The following is a 17,924-nucleotide window of genomic DNA, read 5'->3' as shown; positions in this document are numbered from 1 at the left end:
TCTGGTGCTAGTGATGGTTATGTCGTTGAATCAGAAATGTAGCTATTTCTACAACAATCTCAACTAAAAATCCAATTTTCCCAAACTCAAAACACTTAAGATTGCTCTAACAAACCCTACAGACTAAAACAATGAAACCATTGAAACTACAAAAAAAATTAAACAAGTGTGACATCTAGATTGGATTACTTGTTGTAATACAAGGCCTTCCATCTTCATATCACCTAAAATATATTGGAATCACATCCACCATTTTAAATATGAAAATGGCCCAAGAGGGGCTTCCAATATTCCCACACCTTACATGTAGAAGCCTCATCAATTAGTGGCCAAAAACAACCCCTGACAATTGGCATTGCCAATTAGCTTCATCAACTACAAAAGACAATTAATTATAGGATGAACTTTGTTACTACAATAAAAGACTCCCAAAATCCTCATGCTAAAATGAGAAATTCAATATTTAATGTTGGTCCGATTATTTAATTAATTACACTTTATTGTATTTCTTAAGCTCACTTAGGGCTTTTTTAGGGTTTTCTATCCTTGCACATATGGAAAGTTCGTTTTCTTTTTTCATTCATTCTCTAATCATTTTTTCACTTGAAGAATACAACAAATCTTTTTCGCATCTCTTGAATCCTCACCATTGGAGGGAAACATGTCTTTGCAAACCTCATCGCTCGTTCATCGTATTTAGTGTTTTAGATTTAAGTTTTTTTTTTAATCAATTACTTGGTTTCCAATCAATGTAAATTTGTTGACCTTGATCTACATAATACAACTTTCAAATGAGCAATATTTGATGTGACTATATAAAATTTTCTTGAATATTTTAAGTCACAACTACATGAATTTTTCTATTTATTAGATTGCATTCACCATATCCATTTCTCTTTATAAGATCTCACAAATATGAATTTCCAAGGTTGTTTCTCTGATCAAACACATGGAGTTGATCATCAACTTGCCCTTTTCTTGTATGCCAAAGCTTGTTACAATGAATGCTTAACAATTATTTTTGATAGGGTAACATTAAAGAAGAATTCATTAAGGAATATTGAGAAAAAAAAATTATTATGAGGTCCATGCAAAGAAATGTATTAGTGTTTGAAAGAGTTGAAAATGGTAAAGGTTAATTGAACACGCAAATTTCATAAAATAATGAAAAAGATCTAAAACAACTAAATTGTATATTTTCCAAGCCCCTCCAATCGAGCTAGAAGTTGAATGTGGTCAATGCTCCACTTGATTTGCTCCTTTGTTGAGTGAATGTGGGAACCTCTCCAAAATACACAACAATGTGGGTGACGGATTATGAAATGAGACTAAAATTGGGCATAATATGGATGCTATGGATGAATTGTAGACTCAAATTAATAGCATGGCAATACAAAGAAAGTGGATAATTTATGAAGGGAGAAGACTCCAATCTATAGATTTTAGGGGTCCAAAATGGACGGTTGAGATTGAAGTAGAATGAAGGGCCAAGATTGAAGGAAAGTGATGTGGATTGGGAGAGGACAAGTGAGAGATCCAAGAGATTTTGCCATAAAGGAATTTCTTGTCTCCACACTCCTCAAGGTCATGGGGAAGAGGTCCCAAGTACATTGGGAATAGGAACAAGGAATTAAAAATTAACATGGGAAGAATAAGTGCGACAACTAAGTCTGACTATACTAGCAATTGCTTTGGTAGGTACCCTAACTTGACTTTTTTTCAGTAGATAGATGCATTTAATGCGCATTAATGGGGGGAAATATTTTCAAGGCACAAATGTCGATCATTGTTTCAGCATCTCCACTCGAAAAATGCCACAAATGCACGTGATTCCCCACCAGTGCAGGTGGTAGCTCGCATGTGCAGGCATCAATTAGGAGATCAACATATATGCCTAAGGGAAAGGGGAGGGAAAGAGTAAAACAATGTTTGTGCCTATACAATGACACATACATTGTGGTTTTGACGTCTCTAATAAGGAAATGTCATCTCTGCCAAGGGGGAAGAATGAGCTAAAGAGGGGATGACAAGCAAGAAAAAGGACATAATGGGGATACCCCAAGTTGCCATGGGAAGGGAAAGTACTAGGCTATAGCCAAAGAAATGTAAATAACGTGTTATGATGGATGTAGGAGACATTAGGCCCTATAGAGTCGTGTGAATATTGGGCACCGATGGTGCACTATTGTCGAAGAATGAGCGAATGTTGCTACTAAAGGTAAAACCGCAGTAGGTGCATGAGTGGGTGTGTGTGCATGCGCACAATGCTATGATGACAACACTCATAGAGAGGTGGCACAACGACACCTGTTCTTTCCATCTTCCTACAAACATGTGGTGTAAGATATTATAAATTTAATAATCATTTCATGTTGATAAATTATAAGCTCATTGTATCAAATTTTCAATTAATAGAATACGAGTTTTTTTTTTTTTATCAGTAAAGGCAGAGCCATGACTATATATTCATTTTGAGCAGATTACAGTATATAGATCCAAAATTCCAAAAAGATCATAAACCTAAGATAAACATTTGAAATCATTCCCTGGATTTACACTAAGGGAATCTAGTTTCAAAGCACTACATTAAACCCTATATAGTTTCTTCATACATTCAAAAAAACCTTCAGAGTTTATAGCAACGAAGATCAAGACTTGAAATTCTAAATATGAGTTTAGGTTTAACAGAGATTATCTAAAATATTTTAAGAAAAAACTTATAAAGCAGCAGCCAACTAAAGGCTTAGCAATGTCTTCAAAATAAACCAGCAGCATAAAACCTATCTGTTTAATGATCTTCAAGTTGCTCAGTACGGGGAATTGGAGCTCTGCCTCTTCCATGGCCTCTACACGGAGACCATCCTCGACCGCGACCAGAACCACAACCCAAATCTCGACCTCCACCTCTCTTGCCCCATTCAGCATGGGGTTCCTCTTCTTCTTCTTTTGGTGGCAAAATTTCATTCATCCTTGCAAATTCAAGCAATTCTTCCTCCTTACCCAAATCTTCTGGATTCTTGCCAAGGAAACGCTATTTGAGGAATCTGAGCCCCATGCCTGCAAGAGCTCTGTGATTTTCTAGGTCCTTTCCTTTAAGGTCAAGCAGAAAGGGATAATATTCAATGAGTTCCCTAGGAACATTGAATAGTATTCTATCACTCGATTGAGGAGCTCCTGAATAATGTCGCACCTTGTTGAGGATCTCTTGCAAATATAGCAGGATTTCATCTAGGAATAGCTTCTTTGTGAGGATCCAAACAAATTGCTTAGCTAACTTCAAATCCAAAAGGGAGGCTACAAATATGGATGAAATGCTTGTATTGTCACGGGGGTATTCCTCCCTGCTTAAATGCCCATTTCCCATAATCAACTTTGTCGACAGGATGATTGTTGGTTCTGGATGAAGCAGTAGCTACAATCTTAAGTCTATTATTTTACTAGATGAGACTTATCGAGTGGAAGCCGAAAGGGAAATGGGAGTGTCTGCACCAAAGCATGAGATTGGCTTTGGATAAACACTCATAATAAACCCATACTGCTCCTCACCAGACATGGCTACTGAATTCTTTGACACCTTGGGTCTGAAGCATATTGATCTTTAATGAGATCACTTGTAGGTTAGGAAAGGATAATATCTTGCAAAGAAAGCATAGCAAAGCATAGGCGACACTTTCTTTAATGCAGATTAATGAGGAGTTGCTTGCATTAAATTCACCTACAAAGGTGGCGAAGGATATTTGTCCCTAATCGTGCCAAATCTCCTTGAATCTGAAATGATGTATATCTTGTGGACAATGCATGCCTTAGACTAGAAATGACAGCTACTGTCGGCTGGCTTTTCAAGAGACGAAAAAGGTAATGCTATTTTAAAAGAGAAAATTAAGTGATGTCACTACTAACGAGTCCTCTGTTAGGGTTTCAAGCAGATCCTAAGCAAATATGAACTAACAATTAATGCAGATTTAAATACAAAAGATAAAGAAATTAAATATGACACAGATAACACAGAGATTTAACGTGGTTCACCCAAAATGGGTTACGTCCACCATACACAGTCGTCCAATCTTTCTTATTATCCAGCAAAAAAAAGTACATCAACATTACAATGCCTTAAGCATCCCAGCCGCTTATAACATGCATTTTTAGGGAAACAAACAAAGTCGGCCTTTTTAGGGTTTTATTACATTGTCGATTTTCATCAACAAAAAATGGCAAAAAAATACGGTAAGGATACGTGCTGAGTGTACAGTACTTTGTTGATCAGTCGCCACATTTCAACATCCTCTTTATTCTCGAAGAAGGCCAAGATTTGAATTCAAAAAAATAACCATTCCCCAAACTTAAACGCCATGGATTGAATTTGAAAATTAATTAAAGAAGGAAGAGGATCTGCTAGACCTTTTTGTTTGCTTTGATAGCCATTCTTTGCACTCATCAAACCAGAGGGAATCCTTGTTGCATAATTAACCTGTAATAGTTGGCCTTGCTAATTGCCTCCCTATTCCCACTAATGTATAGAAGTGCCCTCTGTTGCAACTTTGGAGAGGGCATCTTCCTTTGTGTTTTATTCTCTGAAAATATGTTTTGCCTCATATTGCTCTAGCTTGGCCAAGTTTTCTGTTATACTGTCTAGAATTGCATGTAGCCCACCAGTTTGGGGTTTTTTGCATTTTGATTGTGTTGATTGCTATCTTTGAATCTCCCTCCACTGTGATGTTTTTTAATCCATGATTGATGCAATTCATTAATCCTAACTGTAAGGCTTTAAATTTTGCTATATTGTTAGTGTCTGGTGGCATTGGCTTTGCCATTTTCCCAATGATTGACCCTGAGTGGTCTCTAATCACATATCCTATGTCTGAAGGGCCTCGGTTGCCTTTGGAAGCACCATCAAAATTCAATTTTAACCACCCGCGCTTAGGAGGGGTCCAAATAACTTCCTTTCTAGACTTAGATTTTTGCCCAAAAGAGGGAGGAATCTTGATTCCCTACCAATTTTTCCTAATGCTTTCATCCCCAGAAGAGAAAATTTTGGACGATTCTATTGAGAAAGCTAATTTGCAGTTTACTGTCTCAACAATTGACGTTTCTATTGAGTTTAGGACTGATTCAAACCTTCTGGCTTTATTATCGAAGAGCTTTTGATTCCTTTCTTTCCAAATTTCCCAGACAAGGCAAGATGGGGGCACTTCCAAATTTTGACTCAAGGTGCTTTCCTTCAAAGGAAGAGGCCAACATTGAAAAAGAGAAGTTAATGTCATTAGGTAGAGCTGAAATCTACCCCAATTTTGCACAAAGCCATCGCCAGCATTTTGAGGCAAAGGAGCAATTCAAGAGAAGGTGATCGACTATCTCTGCATGGGCTTTACACATAATGCATCTTGAAGGCCCTTCATGGCCCATTTTAGTGAACTTTTATGCAGTTAAAATTCTTTTTTGGAAAGCTATCCATGCAAAAATCCCTGCTTTTGGAATTATCTTACTACTCCAGAAAAGCCTAATTGGAATGTCTTGTTCATCTTGATTTGGATCACTGACTAAAACTCTATAACCATCTTTAGAATTATACTACCCTGTTTTGGAGGAGGCCCAAATTAAAGTATCTTTCCCTCTTCTAGGGTTAATGTTTCTTACTTTTAACAGATCTAAAAGTTGTTCTAATTCAACCCCTGGAATAGGCAATCCATCCATAGACTTTCACCTCCAGCCTTGCATATTCGAAGTCCTTTCCACCGCTATATAGTCACTGACTCAATATCCTCAATGTTGCTTAAACCAGTGCTATGTTATTGGAATGTTGAGAGAATTTACAATGCTAGGATATCCTCCCCATTAGTCATCCCAAAAAAGGCTAGAGGTTCCATCATGAACATCCCAAGAGATGGAATCTGAAATCAGATTTCTACAGGAGACTTGATGAAGTTCCAAGTTCTAGATCCCTTCAAATGATTGTTTTCTCTAAGAACATTATGGGGATCTTGATTTGAAAGATATTTAGTTGCCAGCATCCTAACCCATGTTGCGTTAGCATTTTTTAGAAACTTCCAAGCTAGTTTTGCCCCAAGGGCTTTGTTTTGCAATTTTAGATCTTTAATTCCTAAACCCCCCCTTTGTCTTAGGTTTGACAATTTTATCCCATGCGATTAAGGCAATTTTATGTTTTTCTTCAGAGTTTTGCCAAAAAAAAATTCTCATCTTTTTTATAATGTAGGAATTTGCACTAGCTATTAGAGACAAGATGGATAATAAGTAAATAGGTAGGGCTGAAATCACTGCTTGGAGCATAACTAGCCTACTAGTCCATGAAAGCCACTTCCCCTTCCAGGAGTTTGTGTTTTGCTCCATCTTTATCTTTAGAGGATCCCAAAGTTTATTGTTCCTTAGTCCTCTATCAATTGGAATGCCCAGATGTATACATGGAAGAGTTCCTACTCTGAATTTGAGGATTCTTAGGATCTTAGCCTTTGTGAGGTTTGGAGTGGGAAAAAAGAATACTTTTGATTTTTCTTTGTTACTTATTTGTCCTAAGGCCTTTCCAAAGGATTCTAGTAGTAGATTTAATTGGGTTGCTTCCTTGACTTTTGATGCACCCAACAAAAGATTATCATCAGCAAATTGTTGATGTGTGACAACAAATTTTGTGGTTACTTTGAGTCCCTCTAGAAGGTTGTTAGATTGTCTTGATTTTATATCCCTCCCTAAAGCTTCCCCCATTATGATGTAGAGAAATGGAGATATAGGATCTCCTTGTCGGATGCCCCTTGAAGAAGCCTGTTGTCTTTCTATTTATCAGAATTGAAAATTTTGGTGTAGAGATGCATTCATAGACCCAGTTGATCCATTGTTTGGCAAAGCCAAGCATAACTTTGCAAAGGAATCACCAATCTACATTATCATAAGCTTTTGAAATATCTAACTTAATTATCATACATGGTCTATTCATGCTTTGAAGAGTGTGGATGGCTTCTTGTGCCACAATGACCCATTCAAGAATTGAACGGCCAGGAACAAAACTAGTCTGCTCATCTAATATAATGTTGTCCATAAGAGGCTTCATTCTGTTTGTCATGACTTTTGAAAGGATTTTGTAAACCATGGTGCATAGAGAGATAGGTCTGAAATCTCCTAGGTTTGATGTTTTCTCCTTTTTGGGGATGAGAGCAATAAACATGTTATTGATTTCTTTGAGCAATTTACCTGATCTTCTTGTGCATTCTAAAGCTTCTGTAAGTTGTTGATCCAATATATGCCAGCATTTCTTGAAAAAGTCTGAAGGGAAACCATCCGGACTAGAAGCCTTTCCAGAGGGAAGCTGATTGAGAGCTTGAGATACTTCTTCCAGAGATAATTTCTCATTTAATTTCTAGTTTTGTTCATCTGTTATGATCTTTTGGATCTAAGTCAAAAACTTTTTATGTTTTGTCAAGTGAGAGCCTTCAACATTGTTTAGAAGATTAGACTAATATGTAATGATTTCTCTCTTGATCTCTTTACGGTCCTCTATAATTTGATTTTGATTCGTCTCGAATTTAGAAATTCAGTTCTTACTCCTATGAATCTTTGTCACATTATGGAAGAACTTAGTATTTTTATCTCTCATTCTGAGCCAATTCTCTGCTTCCAAAATATTTCTTCTTTGGAAAGGATATCCTCGTATTCCATGATCAGGTTCTTTTCTTGTTCAAAAGATTCTTGATCCATTCCCTCCGAGATGATCTTATCATTTAAGACTTCCAACTGCTCCTCTAATGATTTTTTGGATGAGAAAATATTTTTAAAATTATTAGCATTCCATTGTAGCAATTTCTGCTTCACTAGTTTCAATTTTGAAATGAAGCAAAAGAGTTTTGATCCTTCAAATGGTTCTTCCTTCCACCAATCTTCAACCATAGATAGAAAATTTGGGTCTTTCATCCACATATTCTCAAATCTAAAGGGAGATCCGGAGGCATCATGGGTACCTTGGAGCGAAAGCATAATGGTAAAGTGGTCTGAGCTTGAGCAGGGTATGACTAAATAGTCAAAGGCAAAGGGAAAGGATCTGAGGTCACCCTACCAAAAGAATCTATCATTTTTTTTTGAAATATTGCTAAAGCCTTTTCTCCTATTTGTCCATGTGAAGGAATCCCCTAAGTCAACTTCTAATAGTCCATTCCTATCAATCTAATCATTGAAATCCTGTTGAGATCCTCCTAATCAAATGATGCCTCCCCTTTTGTCTGAAGCATACTTGATGGCATTGAAGTCACCTCCTATAATGAGTTGTTTATCAGCCAATTGCGATATGATGCCATCTAAGGAGAGCCAGAAAAGTCACTTTTTAAGAGGAGACACTGGGCCATAAGTATTAATAACAAAAAAGGATGAGTTTGATTGAAGATGAGTGATTTTGGCTAACAACCAATTTCTGTTAGAAGCAATGCCCTCGACATGAACTTGAGAAGGCTTCCAGATTATCATTATACCCCCAGAGGCCCCTTCTGAGGCAACTGTCATTTGTAGGGATGAATGGAATAAGGAGCTAATTCCAATACCAAAAGAGACAGCTTAGCTTGCTGACAATCCAATTTGGTTTCTTGAAGGAGGGTGACATCTGCACTAACCAAAAGAATCCTTCTTTTGATCACCCTATGTTTGTTAGGGGCATTGTTGTTCAGGAAGGGGGTTTCCCTTCCCTACTTTCCAAAGATCTTTATTTTTTGATTGATTCTCTGTTGCCCCATCTTGAGCTCTAGCTTCAATGAGAGATTTGCAGCCCTTCTTGGGGGGGAGGATCCAAAGTTGGGTTTCTCCATGCACTCTCGATTCTGTTGCAGACCCAATTTCCTTTTCTCCTTGATCTGAGAATACAATACTGCTAGGGGGATACCTAGAACTGAATCCAAATCTTCATCGTCTTTCATGTACTCCTAAAACATTTTCAAGGTATTTTGATCCAAAGTCATATCCAAACCTTGTGTAATTAATGAAGGTGACAACAAGAGTGGATAAGGGATCATTTGCAATAACATCCTCCTCCTATAAAATATTAGCTAGATGCATGGGTTTGCCTTTACTTGATTCAATAAGTGTTGGAGCACCCCTAGATCGCTTGCGCCTAAGTTTATTCTTCCTTTTCAAGGCCTTTATGGGATGTTGGGAGAAAATGTTGAAGGCACCTCTACTCAGAGAAGGGGTTTTCTTTTGACCAAACAAGCTCCTAGCTATTTTATGAGATTGGATCTTAACAATCGGGGACAAAATGAGAGGGGGACAGCTTGAAGGAGGGAGAGGGAGGGACTGAGATCCCCTACCTGAAAGAGACTGATTCGGATTTCCTAACTTGTTCTCTGAATGCAGTGAGGATCTTGGAGTATGAAGATGGTAGGAGCCTTCAGGAACAAGAGAGACAGTCAGAGAAACCAAACCTCTATTTTCCATCTGCAGAGTAATATCCTTAGTTGCAAGAGCAGCATCTAAAACGGGTGAGTCCGTTAGACTCTCCAAACTCTTGTCCACCCTATGTGGATAGGGGCCATCATTACTCAGATCTGTTGTTGCTTGGAGTGGATTCAAAGCTCCTCTAGTTGCTGCCAACGAACATTTTTTAACGATTTGGTTTCGGAGAACGCATTTGCCAGGAATCTCCTTATAATTTCTATTTCACTGTAAAATTCTTGTTTTAGGTCAATCTCAACATAGATGTTGGCCACATCCTCTATGAGACCATTCAAGAAATCCTCCTCGATTCCCACTAAAAATCCTAATGCATCACCAATCTTCAAAAGAGCCTCTGAGCATCAGAACTCAGGTGGAAGACCAAATAGAGAAAGCCATACCAGAGACTTCTCAAATCTATGATTCACCAGATCAAAGCCTGGTTTCCAATCCAGGAAATGAAAGAATAGCAGGCAACCATTAATGATTGCATTTTTCAGCGTTGAGTCCACACATTCTAAAAAGAAAAAGTCATTCTACAATGGTCTGATTGAGATCATTCCTGGAATAGAAGAAGTCCACCAGGATATAGATCATTCTTGGAATAGAAGAAGTCCACCAGGATATGATCTCTTTGTTATTCCCTTTGCAACCACACCATTGCGCAAAAAAGGCCTTTTCCTTAAAGCGAGCAATTGTAGGATTTAGAGAGTCTAAAGGTAACACAAACAGCTTACTCCCCATGCTTTTTTTGTTCCATTTTTTAGGTTTATGATCAAAGGGAGGGATTTGCCAAGGGGGGAAGGGCTTTTTGAAGCCCAATGTCCTCTGATCTCTGTAGATAGACAATGTTCTTGAAGTCGAAGGGCAGGTTTGCAAGCTCTGATGGTGTCTCTATTTTTGGAATAGAGAAGCCTGATTAGATGGAGCATAGCTTGGCTTCCTTGACTGAAGAGGGATGCTATTAGGGCCTGTTGCTACTTTCCTAGCCCAAGAATCTAAGCTATGATACTTTAAAATCTCATTATTCATGTGATTATGATTACAAGCTTGCTGATAAACATCAGAGCAACGATGAGAGGTTGAAGGCTCTGATTGCTCTGATATCTATGAAGCCCCTGGACTTTTTGTTGGCTTTGGACGCGCACAATTTTCTGAAAACTCTGGTTTCTCTGGGTTTTCTGATACCTTGAAGAGTTTCTTTGAAGTGTCAGCTTACTCTAGATCGTTGAAAGGCATCTGGATGGACTGCATACCCCTCCATTAAATTTTACACTTGCAACTTACGCCCCATTAATAGAATACGAGTTTTGTTGAATACCTTTTTGTTATTTAGTTTTATCCATGTTTCATTTTGTTTGTCTTTCATTCGCATTTTATTATTGGGCATACAACATATTTGTAAGTGTTACATGCTTTGAGATACATCATCGTTCTAAAATTCACATGCACCTTAACATGGTCACAAAATGCAACTGTAAAATTGGCATACCATACTGATTTGTTAGTTGTCCTAAATGTTCTTCCCACTAAAACTTTATACTAACCAATCCACACAAACATTCAATCTCAACAAAAACATCACACTTTGATAACTCAAACCATGTAATATCACACTTTGAGTTTTGTGTATTAAGAAATTATTTTGGCTAGTATGTTCATTGTTTTAGTGACTTCATGTCACATTATAAACATAAAGTTGAAGTGGTTGTGTATATACTTAATGTTAGCCCCAAAAGATAAGCATGATGGGAAAAGAGATTTTAATGTTTTATAACTAATTACCCTTGGCTATACTAACCAATCAACACAAACATTCATCCTCAACAAAAACATCAAATCTTTTGCAAGAACTTGACACAATGCTGTCATCTATTGTTTATAAGTTTTGATAACTCAAACTATGTAATATCACACTTTGAGTTTTGTGTATTAAGAGATTATTTTGGCTGGTATGTTCATTATTTTAGCAGCTTCATGTCACATTATAAACATAAAATTGAAGTGGTTGTGTATATACTTAATGTTAGCCCCAAAAAATAAGCATGATGGGAAAAGAGATTTTAATGTTTTATAACTAATTACCCTTGGCTATGCGAATATGATTATTCTAGCTAATAACTATTTCTTTACGTTCAAAATGTCATTTTATCTAGAACTTAAAACTGAATTATCTAGCATGTGTTTGAAATGTAATTTATATATTCTCATAACAGTTTCTTGACGGGGAATTTGTTTATGCTTTTGCAAGCAATTAGTTTCACGTTATCTAGCAAGTTGTACAAAAAGTGTGAGCAAAGTAAAAAGTGCTAGTGGAGGAGGGCAATGAGGTGCCTGAACAAAGGGAAGTTTAAATCCAATGAGAAGAAAAGAAACTAAATTTTCAAAAGAATTGCATCAATCCACTTAACCCTCAAATAGCATCCAAGATAAGAGAACCCGAGGATGAAAATAATCAATTCAAGCAAAGAGTGACAAACTTCCCAAAAAGAACACTTGTCCTAAACGTGTACAATAAACAAGATCCCTGTTTGACAGAGCCCTGATTGTGAGGGATTCCTACAAAATCAACAGTAAAACCCCAAAATACTGTCCAAGACAAACACAACTCCTTCACAATTAAGCAAAAATCTAACATACAGCTATTCCAAGTTCCAACAAAAGCACATTGCCCACGATATCTGAAAAACCAAATACTGTATAATAAAAAAAGAGGAACGCATGAACAGAATGACCGACTCAAACCATAAATTGAATGAAAAACACATTCCATGTCCAATCAACTACTACTCAATCTAACTAATAAAAATTTGATTCAATACAACAAGATAATCTCCTTAAAATCTGTTACATAAAATTCGGCCAAGAGACTCTCCATGCAGGAAACCACAATTACAAGAAAAGCAAAATCAGATTCATGCAATTGACAAGGACAATAGTTTTTGAAAAAAAGGAAATAAAAGCCTAATCTTTCAACCATACAGCATGCGCTATAAATGCATTGGAGGCTTGCATAACAGAGCCTGACGATCAAATCCTTCAAATATAAAATATGCACTATAGGGCTTCGCTTTGAGAATCACAGATTAAAATCTTTTGAATCAACAAAAACATTGTATCCAACTCATCGAGGAGAGATACGATCAAGAGTCAAAATTAGACAAAAGCCCACCAGAACAGACAATTCTCCAACCGAAAATAAACCCTAAAACAATTTCACATTCAAGAAAATTGAAATTTTTGAAAAACAATCCTCCACAAAAACGGAAAACAGATAAAGCTTAAAGATTTCACGTACCAAAGAAATCGGAAGACTAGAATTGTACGGAAATAACTAACAACCCCATAGTATTAAGGGTTTGATGAAATCTAACCTGAAATTTCCCAGATCAACTCCAAATCCAATCAAATAAACAGACGTTGAAGATTAAATCGACCTGCAAAATATGAACATGAGCAGCATGAATATCCACCTGTTCAAATAAAAAACACGCAAATTATCAAATCCACCTGCAAATAACGCAACTCACATTAATATGAGAGATTCCTCTGGACGGTAGCAGTTCCTAAATTTACTTGAAGAGATAACTTAATGGTGGCTCCTAACAGAGATACAACAGACAGATCAGACAATATTACGGTGCAAATGCATTAGGGTGAGCATTATGTTGAGTTGCTACTTTATAATTTTTTTCAAATCTTTCTGCCAAGTCTTCAAGAAAACGCCAATTCTATTCATCTAAATCGAAACCGCAATGCTGATTAAATGCTAGTTTAATTTCTTAAAGGCAGTCGATTCATTATGTTTGTAATTGCCATTATTGTCCGTTTCAGCTATGCCTTCATGCAAAATATAACGGTCCAGAAAGCACATCTGACAGGGTAAGCGAGTCAGTGAGTCATTTGATTGTAAGTTTGTAACGGTCGTCTGCCATTTTCTGTAACTGTCGACAAATGCCGGATATTGTAATATTTAAACAATTAAAATTAGATGAAATAAAAATTAAAAAAAAATATATTAAATATTATAAAAAAAATAAAAAATTGTTGTAATATTTAAACAATTAAAATTAGATGAAATAAAATTTTTTTAAAAATATATTAAATATTATAAAAAAAAAAAAAATTGTAAAAATTAACTCATAGAAACTAGACTGAAAAGAATGGCCATGGTCAGTGCCCCTTCCCCACAGTTTTGGGAAGGGGCGAATTCAATTTCTTTAAATAAACAATTTGGCATAAACAACAAATCTGTTTACATATCAATTCACAAATACTGATTTCATAAGTACAACATTGTCTTCAATTTTAAATATTAAATGTTAAATTCAACAACCCATTCAAGATTCCTAACTTTTTTCCTTAAATTTTAAATACTACATTCGTTATTTGACTTCATCAGCTACCCATTCAAGCCTCCAAACATTTCTAGACGGTACAAGTCAAACACTCAATATCAACCATGATTGAAATTTAAATCAATTTTCCTCCCAATTTAACATTCAATTATTAAATATTTATTATTAAAATAAAACTGACATAAAAAGATTCAATAAATAAATTTAATGAGTTGCAAAATCTTTTACATAAACTAAACCTTCAAAAAATAAAATAAAAAAACAGATTGTAAATCTGATACACAATTATACAAAATCATGGTCAAGACAAAATATTCTCTGATCAACAAGTTAATGCAGAATACAAAATATGTTACAAGTCATGGAGGATGACAATGACAATTAAATATTTAGAAACATGACTATTGAGATACTCCTACTCTCTGTCCAGTAATATCCAGGTTTTTCAAGAATATTACGTAAACGAGGCCAGAATAACCTTGTAAATACCAATAATATCTAAGTTTCTGTTCAGTTAAAAAAGTATAAAATAGTTGATATATAATGCCTTTGAGTGTTAAACTAATTAGAGAATGCCACCATATCTAATTAGAACTACTAATTCAATTCAGATAATTTAGTTTATCTAATTAGAATTATTAATTCAATTCAAATAATTTAATGTAAATAATTGTTTGAGGTCTGCATCCTCAAACAGACAATCATTATCTACACATTTATTTTTATCCTCCTTTATATCTTTGTTTGTAATTCGTCTAGCTAATTCTATCTTTCTTTGTAATTCGTCTAGCTAGTTCCTGATCTATTAATTAACAGTACCATCTACTCTTCTATCCATTAATGTCTCTGTTAAAAGTTCAAATTGATCTTTAATGTCATTTGGATCCTATCAAAATGTATGGAAGAGCTTTGGCTAGTTGAAACTTGAAAAGTCTATAATGCAGGGTATGGCGATGTTGCGCTTATTCTGGGGATCTGCCTCCCAAAAATTCCAGCAAATTGTTGAAAATTCCAAATGTTCCAGCAAATTGTTGAAAATTCCAAATGTCTTGGCTGTAGAAGATTTTGGAATGAGGATTTGAAAGCACAGAATAATTTGTAATATATTCATTTAAATTAGTAATCACTTGATAAATCACAACTTTGTGAAAAGAAGGATTTTCTATTATGGAGGGTATTATTTATTATTGCTACTCAACTGTCTAGCGAAGCAAAGCAAGTCCTCTGTTTCTTCTTTTATCTTCTGTATAAAGAAAAACCTGTTTGAACTACCACAACAGAAACTCAATAGTCAACTAATAGATTTATACGAGGCTACCCTCTTAAATTTTATTTATACCTGTATGGAAGAATATGTATTATACAAAATGAGAAAATGATTCGAACCCACACGGTTTAGATCTGTGTGGTTTTGAAAGAATGTATTGTTGTATTGTTGAATCTGAATGAACATAATTAATTATATGATGAGACGAATATCAGTAACCTGAGTAGACATTTTATATATGCACATAAAAGCAGAATATACACAGAAATTGCAGCAGTGAAAAAAAAGAATACGGCCACTCTTCCTGTGGCTGATTACTTAGATCTCTGTAAGCAAAACAGCAAAATGCTCATTAATAACTTAAATCGGGTAATGATAATCTGATACAAGAAAACTAAACAGGAAAATAATGATTTGTCAGCTAAAGTAGAAAAAAAAGAAATGCCTCTGCACTGTTGGAGGGTTTGAACTTTGGGCCTCACAATTGAGACTGATGAGTAGAGAAGAGAAAGATCTCCCAAGTGACAGGGAAACAGAAAACAGAGGAGATATATTATAATATTAATACATGTAATGTATTTGCAGTGTAAAGTTGATGGCAGGGAAACCTTTTATATCGGTAAAATCTGTTTACAGGGACCCAATTTATCATCGGTGAAGTTGCTCTGTACCGGATTTTGGGTGGGAAGAGTATGATCATGCATCCAATGCATCCATCAAATAGGATGACAAGGTTGCCAAGCCTCTGCACAATAGCCTCAGCAAGAGCCACGATACTTGCCACACAAGACCCAGTGTCATCCCACTGTCAGCAAGAGCCACGATACTTGCCACACAAGACCTAGTGTCATCCCACTGTCATCATGGTAGAAACAGAACAAGGACAAGTCAGACAGATACAAACAAAGAAGACTGAGGACCAAATGGAGACCGAAGTATATACACCTTGGACTGAACAAGAAACAGAGGAAGCCCCTACGCATAAAGTAGATGAGTGAGAATTCGAAATATCCAATTAAAAAGTGGAGGATGAAGAAGCACAAGGAAAACAAGTACTCCAGGAAATGCACCGTGCAAATCACTGACACCTTCGAGAAAACAAGCGCATAATTGGCAGAATTGATTGAAGTCCACATCAAGAACCTCGAATTCAACTTGGCTTAGTCACTAAATAAAAAAAAAATGGCTTCGTACCACTTTGCTTAAAACATAGACAACTGTAGCCTTGATAAAGATGGGGGAGACTACACAGTCAGAACACGAGACATGATTATAAATTTGAGTCCAATCAAATTCGTTTTTCAATTACTCAAGTGAAACCCATCTTAGCTGAAATTTTAGAAGTGAAATTTCAGTAAATTAGTGACCGACATCGAATCTGATAATATATTATAATTACTACTCTCAGGAGCACAAATATTTGCTCTAAAATCTCAAAGTTGTTATTCTGAAAGGTAAGTTAAGTCTTAACAAGCGTTCTTGTAATCTCTAAACCCTTTTCTCAGAAAGCAAACTTTAAAAAAAAACAAAAAAAAATGTTTCCAAATGATGAAAAAAACCTGAAACATTAAATTACTGATCTTGACAAATCTTCCAAAAACGTCTGCCGAATAGGGCTCCTGACAAATCTTCCGCAGCTATTCTACCAATAATAGTATGTTGCAGGGTTTCTCTAATTGGAAGAACAAGCTTATCTATGATACATCATTTTACAGTTTGCAATTTATTCTCACCTCTATTGATTTTGCTCAGAACTAAATACAATGTACAATGCGAGTAGAAATGCATATATTCTATTTAAAACACGATTGAATCTTATTTGGTATAAAATACATACATGTTTGAATTTGAATGCATAAATTTTCTTATTGCTGAACTCATAACTTCATATACGTGTATTAATGTATTTTTCCCTATAGAATATACCTATGTATTTTTCCTGATAGTATCCTACCCTAACAATTTCAAATGATATGGAGAAATACAAAGAGGATGGAGAAATTCAATAAAATAATATACACCAAATTACCTTGTAAAATGAACTACATAAAACATATAAATTCTTCAACATGAAAGAAAAAAGAGAGAGCAGAGTATAAGATGTACTCACCATTTACTAGCCATGTCTCCAATCAGCCACTCCAGAACGTAGAGTTCTTGCTGCTGCTTACCTCCATGCCCATTAAAAATGATAACCCACGGAAAAAAAAAAGAGTACTGCAATTCAAACCAAGAAAGCAAATGAAAACATTTGAGTACAAAAGTGAAAATTTTAAACTAAAACTCAGGAAGCAAAACTCAGAGGCATGGCCACACCAAAAAAAATTAAACTAAAAAGAAAAGAAAAAAATAAATGAAAGTTATGAAACAACAATACAATCTGCCCTGCAACTCTAGTATATCTCCTTTTAAAAGAAGTGAAAACCTGCTTTTTCAACAGTCACACAATCTGCTTTTTGCAACGGCCATTGTAATTTGAGTGCCGTTAGGCCACGTTATGAATTGAATCTGGACAGTTATTCCTAAAAATGGATCGAATCTGCACTTATAACGGCACGCTCCTCTGAACGTTTGGAACCGTTTGGAAATCGACTCAAAATAGATTGAATCTGCACTTGGAGTACAAATTCCATTCCCACTCGATACTACATTTCTTTTCAACTTTGTCTTCGCTTTCTGAAGTTCCACGAAAAATATTCATCTGTCTATACTCATATTTGGGCATTGCAGTTCATAGTTTAGATAAAGTTTATTCATATTTTTAAGTTTTTAAAATATTTAATTTGAGTGAGATTTAAATAACACATTTTTAGCATTTACTATTGAGGTTATGGTGGTATGTGTGTTCTTCTTTTATTCAAATTTTTTTCCCTTTTTTTTAT

General features: G+C 35.6%; 1 long non-coding RNA gene across 2 annotated transcripts; it reads right to left on the bottom strand.

The window, feature by feature from the left end:
• Positions 1–12,791: 12,791 nt before the first annotated feature.
• Positions 12,792–17,667, bottom strand: LOC131053033 (uncharacterized). Of its 2 annotated transcripts, XR_009107599.1 has the most exons (4): positions 17,468–17,667; positions 17,153–17,259; positions 12,948–13,019; positions 12,792–12,854 (listed from the first exon to the last, which is right to left on the bottom strand). It is a non-coding gene; the product is annotated as an uncharacterized LOC131053033 (long non-coding RNA). The 2 variants fall into 2 exon arrangements; XR_009107605.2 differs by lacking the exon at positions 17,468–17,667 and having other exon boundaries at positions 17,153–17,405.
• Positions 17,668–17,924: the final 257 nt, after the last annotated feature.

Source organism: Cryptomeria japonica, chromosome 8 (assembly GCF_030272615.1).
Source record: "Cryptomeria japonica chromosome 8, Sugi_1.0, whole genome shotgun sequence".
Classification (NCBI taxonomy): domain Eukaryota; kingdom Viridiplantae; phylum Streptophyta; class Pinopsida; order Cupressales; family Cupressaceae; genus Cryptomeria; species Cryptomeria japonica.
The sequence above is the reverse complement of the archived record's forward strand: the minus strand, read 5'-3'. Positions and strand labels throughout refer to the sequence as shown.